Below are 8,439 nucleotides of genomic sequence, written 5' to 3'. Positions count from 1 at the left end.
CCACAGCTACAAATGTTTACAACAAGTGATGAGGTAGTAACAGGTCATGAATTAGCATGGTTCACTTGCAATATTGAAGCTCGTGACACATTTGGTCCGGATTCCTCTGCTTTTGTGCTGCTACTCATGGGATCTCAACTGAACAATACTTGCACGAGAGATCAATGGAAGTTTGCCTGGTTTTTGAATCACACATTCTGTTGTGCGCTCCTGGAAGGATCTTTCCTTGGGTTTCTCACAAATGTCAGTGGCGCTTGCACCTTCTGTCCGAATGATGTGCAGCTGTGATAATAGAGTGTTCTGCTGATGCTCACAAGTCGCTTTGGGAGTATCTGGAGCATGAGATCTTGCACCTTCTGTCTGATTGTTGTGCAGCTGTCTGAATGCTCACTCCTAGAATCTAGTAGCTGGATCCTAACACTACAGAACATGAACATGAACATCTCGCTTTCGGACGACTTATAATGTTCATGCATGTGCAGCTAGGGAATTGGGAAATAGTTCTCAAGCTCAATTTTGATTCTTGTATGTACTGAATTCTTGTAATGAATGAGAATATGTCTTTTGTCAAACTGTCTTTTTCTTATTTTCTTTAACCAGTTGCAAGTTAAATGGAGCCTACCAACTAGCAGGAGCACCATAATAAATTATGTTCTCATAAACCTGAACGTGCTTTCATTCTGTTATACCAAGGAGCAACTGCTATCACACAGGAGAAATTCATGTCCAAGAAACTTAACCAGACTGTGAGCTCATCCGTTTATTCTGTTGTATAAGCAGTGTTCAGTTCAACCACTCATCAGCTAATTGGGATGTTAGCTGATTAGTAGTAGAAGTAGGATGTACTGGGTGTAAGCATGTGGTCGCAGCATACAAGACTTGTGAACAAAATTGCGGTATGAATTATGCAAGAAACAATTCAGCTTATGAATACACATGAACCTCAACGATGGCATTCACCAAAGAAAGTAAAACACTATTTTCTTGAGAGTAAACAAGAGCTTTTATTCTATCATGCAAACACGTTTACACTGTGATTTCCAGTACAAGATCAATTCCTAGCCAAGATTCATTTATCCTGTGACTTCTAGCTCAGGCAACCAGCAGATGTTCTGCCCAGTTGCTCCCTCTCTCAATTTTCTGAAAGACAAATTCAAAGAACTGAAAATCACCTTTTCTGAATTTTACATTCAGCAACACACATTACTCTAGTTCTGAAGCTCGATTGCCACATCCCAACAAGATAAATTGTTGTTGGAATCGTAAAGAGGAGTTCATCTAAAAAGAACTACTCCTAGCTACGTAGTGGCAGTACTGGTCATCTAATAAACGACGGGGGGTGTGGCCGCCGCCGACTCAGGACATGGTGGTTGTGGTCGCGGCCGTCGTTGGGATGTGGTGGTTGTGGTCGGCACCGTCATCTTGACGTGGTGGTTGTGGCCAGAGTCGGAGTGTCATGGTCGCATACTGCTGTCTTCATCACTGGCGGTCGCTGCTGGGATTCGGCCGCCGCCTACGCAGATCACCGTTGTACGCTTCATTGCGTGCTCCGCCTAAGGCTGCCGTCCATGGTTGATGTTGTGAATGTGATGGCCATCCACACGGTCGTCGCAGGTTGCCGTCCCCGTCGTGGCACTCCGTGATGGCCGCCGGTGGGATTGGGGATTGGGGATTGGAGGGATGAAGAGATTTTTGGGAGAGATGACCTCGGCTTGGGAGGAGGGGGTGATTGCAAAATTCACAGGGCGAATTAGCTGGCTGCGGGCGTTTTTGTGCAAAAAGGAGAGCGGACGCACAGTAGACGGAAGATTTCGATCAAACGGCTTATAAAGAGCGGATGCAGGGATGCACAAATATGGCTGGATTCATAGGATACGACGCCTAAGATAAAATGGATGAACTATTTTGTATATCTATCCTTATGTGCTTCTCAAATGAGGGAGGTTCCCATGATTAAAATATGGAAAATTGACTCTGTAATTAACATGGAAACGAATAATACAATAAAAATAGAAGTCCTTGGATGGATGTGGCATCTGACAGCCGTTTGAACACCAGTCGACGCCCATACATGGCTGATGGCGTTCTGGACTCGAAGACGGTGGGCTGCCGAGCAGCCGGACACTCATGCCAGCACCTCGCCGGCCACAGAATTGGTGCATCAGGTTGAATTCCAACCTAACAAAGGAAAGTCCGAGACTTTTCTCTTCTTGAAATTAATAAGGGGTGAAGTAACGTGATCGGTTAATTTTTGTGTTTAAACATAGGTTAACTTAGGCTAATATTTTGTTCAATTACAACCAAACATATAACAATTTAATTTTAATATATATAGGACCAAAAAAATTGAGTTTGATCAATTTTGGTATCTTCTGTACGCATAGACTATCCCAACCTTCAGCTTTGTTAAACATTTGCATGTGATGGTGTCATGCCTCATTTCCGATTTATAAAGTATGTAACTACGTTAAAAAAAAAATAGGAAGGTTGCATGTGTGTTGGTGGGCTGTGTTGCAAATGAAACAATCGTTTGTTGTCCTTTTTCCAAAGAATACGATGTAATTTGGTCGTACATTATTACATACATTCAACAATTTCCATCGACAACACTTTCTTATTGTTCCTTTAGACCATATCTAAATTAGGATTTGGTCATGATCATGCACTAATACTACATACAATATTTGTGAAAAGTGTTTTATCAGGAGTACATGAGGGTAGTCATTTTTTTCTTGGTGATGAATAGTAAATCCATGCACCATGTTCTATTTGGAAATATGTCATATATTTTTGAGGGGAGAGGTGGGTGAAAATATGTCATATTACTTGCATCGAAAGAGATTACTTATTTTGTATATTCCCTCTAAACTACATCTTTAGGTGATAGAGATTTTAATTTATTTTAGTAATGATCAAATCTCTAAAAATAAAATCGTCGCACACATATGTGCATCGGTATATGACATAGATGTCTGTGTTCTCCAGACATCTTTCTCACGGGTGATACATAGAAAGCCGGTGCAAATTTTTTTCCCCTTTAGTAGCCCATTAGTATGGAAATTCACCATATAATGATTCTGAATTTCGCAAAAGTAAGGAGATATGTCGAGTTATCATACCTACCCCACGCCTAAAGTCAAATCATAAGAACACAACACTATCAGAAGCCATATATATATATGTGTGTGTGATTGATGCAAAAGTAATTATATTTGGTGCTTGCACTACCCAAATCTAAAACACTCAAGCTAATAGTGAAAACACTAGCTCTTTTTTTCTCAAAAGAACTTGTTTAGCACGTATGGCGTAGGTACCTGTTTGATTCAAATTACCTTGCCCGCATCTGTAGACACAGGATGCAGCCAACACGTACATGTTTGATCAGAGAAGCGCATGGAGCTGCCGCTAGCCAGTACTCACTATGGGCTCATCGGGCAAAGATGCCCTCATCGACTCATCAACTCAGCCTATGCAGGCTGGTATTCTTTTGCATCCGATGTACAGGTTCGATCAAATAAGCTAAAGGATCCTCGTCCGGCCAGTAATCACAATCGGCTCATCGGGCAATGATGCTTTCTCCGGAGCATCACCTCAGATAACACAGTCCCGTCCTCTATTGCATCCAATCTGCAGTTTTTCCAATCGTCGATGCACTATACATAAGAATCACGCCACCACCAGCCATATATATGTGTGCTACATGCAAAAGCAATTAATTAATTGGTGATGAAGTTGCACTACCCAAATCTAAAACGCACTCAATCTAATAGTGAAAACACCAGCTCTCTTTTCTCAAAAGAACTTGTTTAGCACGTACGACATAGGTACCTATTTGAATCAAATAACCTTTGCCTGTATCTGTAGACACGGGATGCAGCCAGCACATACATATTAGATTAGAGAAGCTCATGGAGCTGCCACTGGCCAGTACTCACTATCGGCTCATCAGGTAAGGGCGCCCTCATCAACTTAGCCTATGCAGTCCGGTCTTCTTCAGCATCAGATATACATGTTAGATCAAATAAGCTCTTGGATCTTCCTCGGGCCGTACTCACCATCGGCTCATCGGGCGATGACACTTTCATCGGAGCATCACCCCAGATAACACAGTCCCGTCCTCTTTCGCATCCAATCTGCAGGTTTTTCCAGTTGTCGATGCACTATAGATACACGCCTCATGTTTCTTGACAGAAAATTCCAATACGTATCAGAATCCAAAAGAAAAGTTATAGTAAAAAGATAAAGAATAAAATCTCTAGACAATAGTGTGAGAAACGAACCAGCTCATGTAGATGATGAAAACAAATTTGGGGTAATAAGCCCCTTGACCATGCCAGATCCATGCCTTAACTTCTTTGCATCAGTTTGCCAGATTCCATGGCATTGATCTCCATGAGGGAAAGCGAGATTTGCATTCGAGCTATCCAATTGTTGTATATGAGTAGATTTTGGGATTCAATCTGAATCTAACAAATAAAGGACTAATTAGGATGAATTGGAGCACGTACAACACGCCCGAAGGACACAACAATAAATAGTTGAATTGAAATCCAGAAGAAAAGCTATGTAAACAGATGAAGAAAAAAATCTGCACAAAACAGTGTGAGTAACGAACTTGATCTAGATGAGGAAAACAAATTTGATGCAATTAGTCAATTCACCACGCCAGATCCGCGCCCTTGTTTACATCAGTTTGAGAATGATCATGGCATTGGATTCCACGGGGGAAAGAGATATAGAGAGAGGAAGGGAAGGCCGAACAGTTTCCATGCGGGGGGAGATGAGGAATAGAGTCCATGCGGGAGAGAGAGATTGGAGAGAGGACGGGACAATGGAATAATTCCATTGGGAGGAGAGAGAGAAAATAGGGAGGAGTGATTGGTGGAATAATAGATGGAATGGAATGGCGGTTAGGATCCATTTCTTTTGTCACAAATTTGAGAAAGTTACGTCAGCCATTAAATAAATAAAAATATCTTCACAGAGTTGAACAAACAGCGGGTTATATTGGTTGATCTACACGTAGTAACACGGTCCCACCAGAAAATGTCTTTTAAATTTTTGACTAAATATTGATATTGTATCGGCTGATCTAAACCGTAATAACTCGGCCCCACCAGATTAACGGCTTCTATTTTCTGATTAACGTGATAATTTTTAGGGAGTCTGTAATTATTATAAGTATAGAAGTATAGATAAAGAGGTAAGCACGCACCTAAAGCTACCCAACAAAACAAAAGGCCCTCAAGCTGCTTGCTCAGACAAAACTTGTACGAGTGTGCACAGAGGAAATATTTACTGGAGACAAGCGTCCAGGACACCAAGTTCGATGGGCCGCCTCCATAGCTGCAATCATCCGTCGATGCTGAGCGGGTGCACTCTTTGCAATTCTCTCTCGCCACTACAGTAAAATATGTGGTATAAGCCTTAGCCAAGACTACAGATCAGTTAAAGCAGTCAGTAGTCACGGGCTAAGGTGGCGCGTGAGGCTACGATTTATGGAGGAGGACAAGCAATCGATGGTCACAGACTGGAGTAGCACATCACAGCAGGCTTAAATTTTGTCAAGTAGTGCTGGTTCCGCCAGTTCAAACAAGTACTCCCTCCGTCCGAAAATACTTGTCATCAAAATGGATAAAAAGGAATGTATATAGAACTAAAATACATCTAGATACATCCCCTTTATTTATTTTGATGACAAGTATTTTCAGACGGAGGGAGTACTACAGAAGCAGTGCTAGCGTTCATCGGTTCATCTGCACGACGCAACTTGATGCATCCACATGAGAGAGGCGGTGCGCAGTAAGCTGCTGTGCTGCTAGTCCTCCGTATGTCCCGGTTAAACTTTGGTCCACGCAAAGAAAGTCTGACGTCCCAAAACATTGCTATTTTGTCTAAGTATTTTATTAGCATATATTTTATTTGAGAACAATTACACTGGTATGTGGTATTTTTTTTGCAGGACCATTATTTATTACAAAGGTGTCACAAAGGAGCGTGCGCCAATATTCGTGCCGTGTTATGGACGGATACGTGCGCAAGTCGCCGCTCCCGCTACATCAACGCACGCAACAGACTCGTCGTCCGCGCCCGCGGCCGACTCGCCCGCGTCCTTGCTGTTTCCAACGCTGCGGCCGACTCTTTTGTCCGTACTGGCTTACAACGCCATGGCCGTCTCTCTCGACTACGCCGGCTTACAATAAGGAGGACAACTTGCCTGTCCGCACCGGCTTACAATGCCATGGCCGTCTCTCTCGACTACGCCGGCTTACAACAAGGAGGAAAACATGCCCGTCCGCACCGGCTTACAACGCCAGGGCCGGTTCATCTGTCTATGCCGCCTCTGATGTTAGGGTCGTCTTTACCGTCCGTCTCTCGCGGCCTGGTCTATATCGACACACCGAGCCGCACTTGTCTGGATGAGCTGTTTATTGAGTATGAGAAAGTCACTACTTGGGAAGGCCGGTTTTCTTCCAACAAAGTAGAGGCAAATTATCATATATTATCAGCCGCCGTCTACAGTGGATGGTTCAATGGGCAGGTGCACAAGTCGCCGCCGCTACAGTTTGGTTAACTTCAAACGGCCAGTTGGAAGGAGCCATTGGCCGAGTTGCAGACACGGCTCATACGGGATCATTTATAACCCGCCACAGTCACCTCAACCTTCTGTGGATTCACATCACGCTATCAATGCCAATGATGTATACCTTCTGCTATGGTAAAATATGGAGAATCTCAAGCCAACTCCTCGAGTCGTCTTGAGACTCGGGGGCTACAATGGTATGAATCGGCAAAATTGGCCGGTTTCAATGAATTCAAGAACTCCGGGTCATTGAAGGAAAAAATAACCCAGGCCCCGAAGATTACTGCTAGATCGATGAAATTTTAAAAGCCGTCAGAAGATTTCCGGCTCAAAATAAGGACTCTGGTTTAAAATCCGGTTCAAGAGACATCTTTCTCCCACAAAGCACTGAAGCTCTCAAATCCGGTTCAAAATCTGGCTCAAGGTAAATTTGTCCCTCACAAATTTTTGACGCTTTCAAATCCGGTTTAAAGTTCCGGTTCAAAAAGAATTAACCTCTCGCAAGTTCGAGTTTTAAAAAAAATTGAAGGTTGCCAAAAAGAACTTGCTGCCATGATGCGCGGTTCAAACATAGGTATCCTGCCTTACGGCTTATCTTATTATGGTCACTTGGGGGCTTCCTGCTCATCGAGCATAGCTGTCGGTACCCTCTTGATCGGTGCAATGCTAATATATGGTCATTTGGCGGCTTCCTGTTCAAACATAGGTCGTATTCGAACCAAAGAGAACATAGCTGTCGAAACCCTCTTGATCGGCACACTGCCAAACTCACTAGGGGGCTTCTTGATCGTATCCGAATCATAGCTTAACCTCTTTTGGGTCTGACGTGGATCGTATTCGAATCAGCGTCGTTAAACAACTCTCAAGGTCATTTGGGGGCTTCCTGTTCAAACATAGATCGTATTCGAACCAAAGAGAACATAGCTGTCGGTACCCTCTTGATCGGCAACGCCAAAGCCACTGGGGGCTATATGATGGTATTCGAATCTTAGCTCAACCCCTTTGGAACGGTTTACTGATCGTATTCGAATCAGAAGCCTGAATTTTTTTATCTGTTTTTATACAATCGCAAGTATTTGAGTTGTCACAAATATCATATGTGCCGGCTCTTACAGAATCAACTTCACTGTCCGGGTCACATAAACTGGCGGTATCATTCAAAGGATCATAGGGATCTTGTAATCTACTTGTGTGCAGGATAAGACTACATTTGGGTGGTTACCCGCCCTGGCTATTGACGTTAAGTCGCCAGGGCATATGTTGTTTAAACTCTATGCAGGATTTGCAGAATTATGACTTATATAAATGCTTCAGTCAAAGATCATCATTGAAATTGGTGTCTCAAAAGGGTTATCAATTATTGATTTTCTCAAGGGCTATAGGCCACCGGGTTACAAAAATTCCGGTTTACAATGAATGCGCATTAAGTCTTCATCGGCCAAGAGCCGCCAGGTATTTAAACTCTGGATTTACTTGTCAACCGATGAGGTATTCAAATCTTTAATAGCCAAAATTGGCTGGATTTTCATGATGATATTGAATGATTGAGGTTTCTATACCGGATTATATTATTCAAATCTTGAATAGCCAACATGGCTGGATTTCTATTGTGATTATCAATAACCGGTGTTATGTTGAGGTTTCCAAAATCGCTTTAGCGCAACGGCTATTATTTTTATCAATGGATATGATTTATTCTACAATGGAAGGAATAGTCCCGAGTCATTGCAGGCTTATGACCCGGCACTTGGGGGCTACATTATTCAGATTGGGATTATATCAAATATGCAAGTCCCATGTCACTGCCAGCATGCACCATGGCACTTGGGGGCTAATGCAAAGTCATTTTTTGCTCA

The 8,439-nt window shown here is 42.9% G+C and overlaps 1 long non-coding RNA gene across 2 annotated transcripts; it reads right to left on the bottom strand.

Annotated features, from left to right (window-relative positions):
- Positions 1 to 3,327: 3,327 nt before the first annotated feature.
- Positions 3,328 to 4,724, bottom strand: LOC119346858. Of its 2 annotated transcripts, none has more exons than XR_005167971.1 (3): positions 4,616 to 4,724; positions 4,281 to 4,466; positions 3,328 to 3,627 (listed from the first exon to the last, which is right to left on the bottom strand). It is a non-coding gene; the product is annotated as an uncharacterized LOC119346858 (long non-coding RNA). The 2 variants fall into 2 exon arrangements; XR_005167972.1 differs by lacking the exon at positions 3,328 to 3,627 and adding an exon at positions 3,883 to 4,183.
- Positions 4,725 to 8,439: the final 3,715 nt, after the last annotated feature.

Source organism: Triticum dicoccoides, unplaced genomic scaffold, assembly GCF_002162155.2.
Source record: "Triticum dicoccoides isolate Atlit2015 ecotype Zavitan unplaced genomic scaffold, WEW_v2.0 scaffold53052, whole genome shotgun sequence".
Lineage (NCBI taxonomy): Eukaryota > Viridiplantae > Streptophyta > Magnoliopsida > Poales > Poaceae > Triticum > Triticum dicoccoides.
This window is presented reverse-complemented; position numbering and strand designations above follow the sequence as displayed.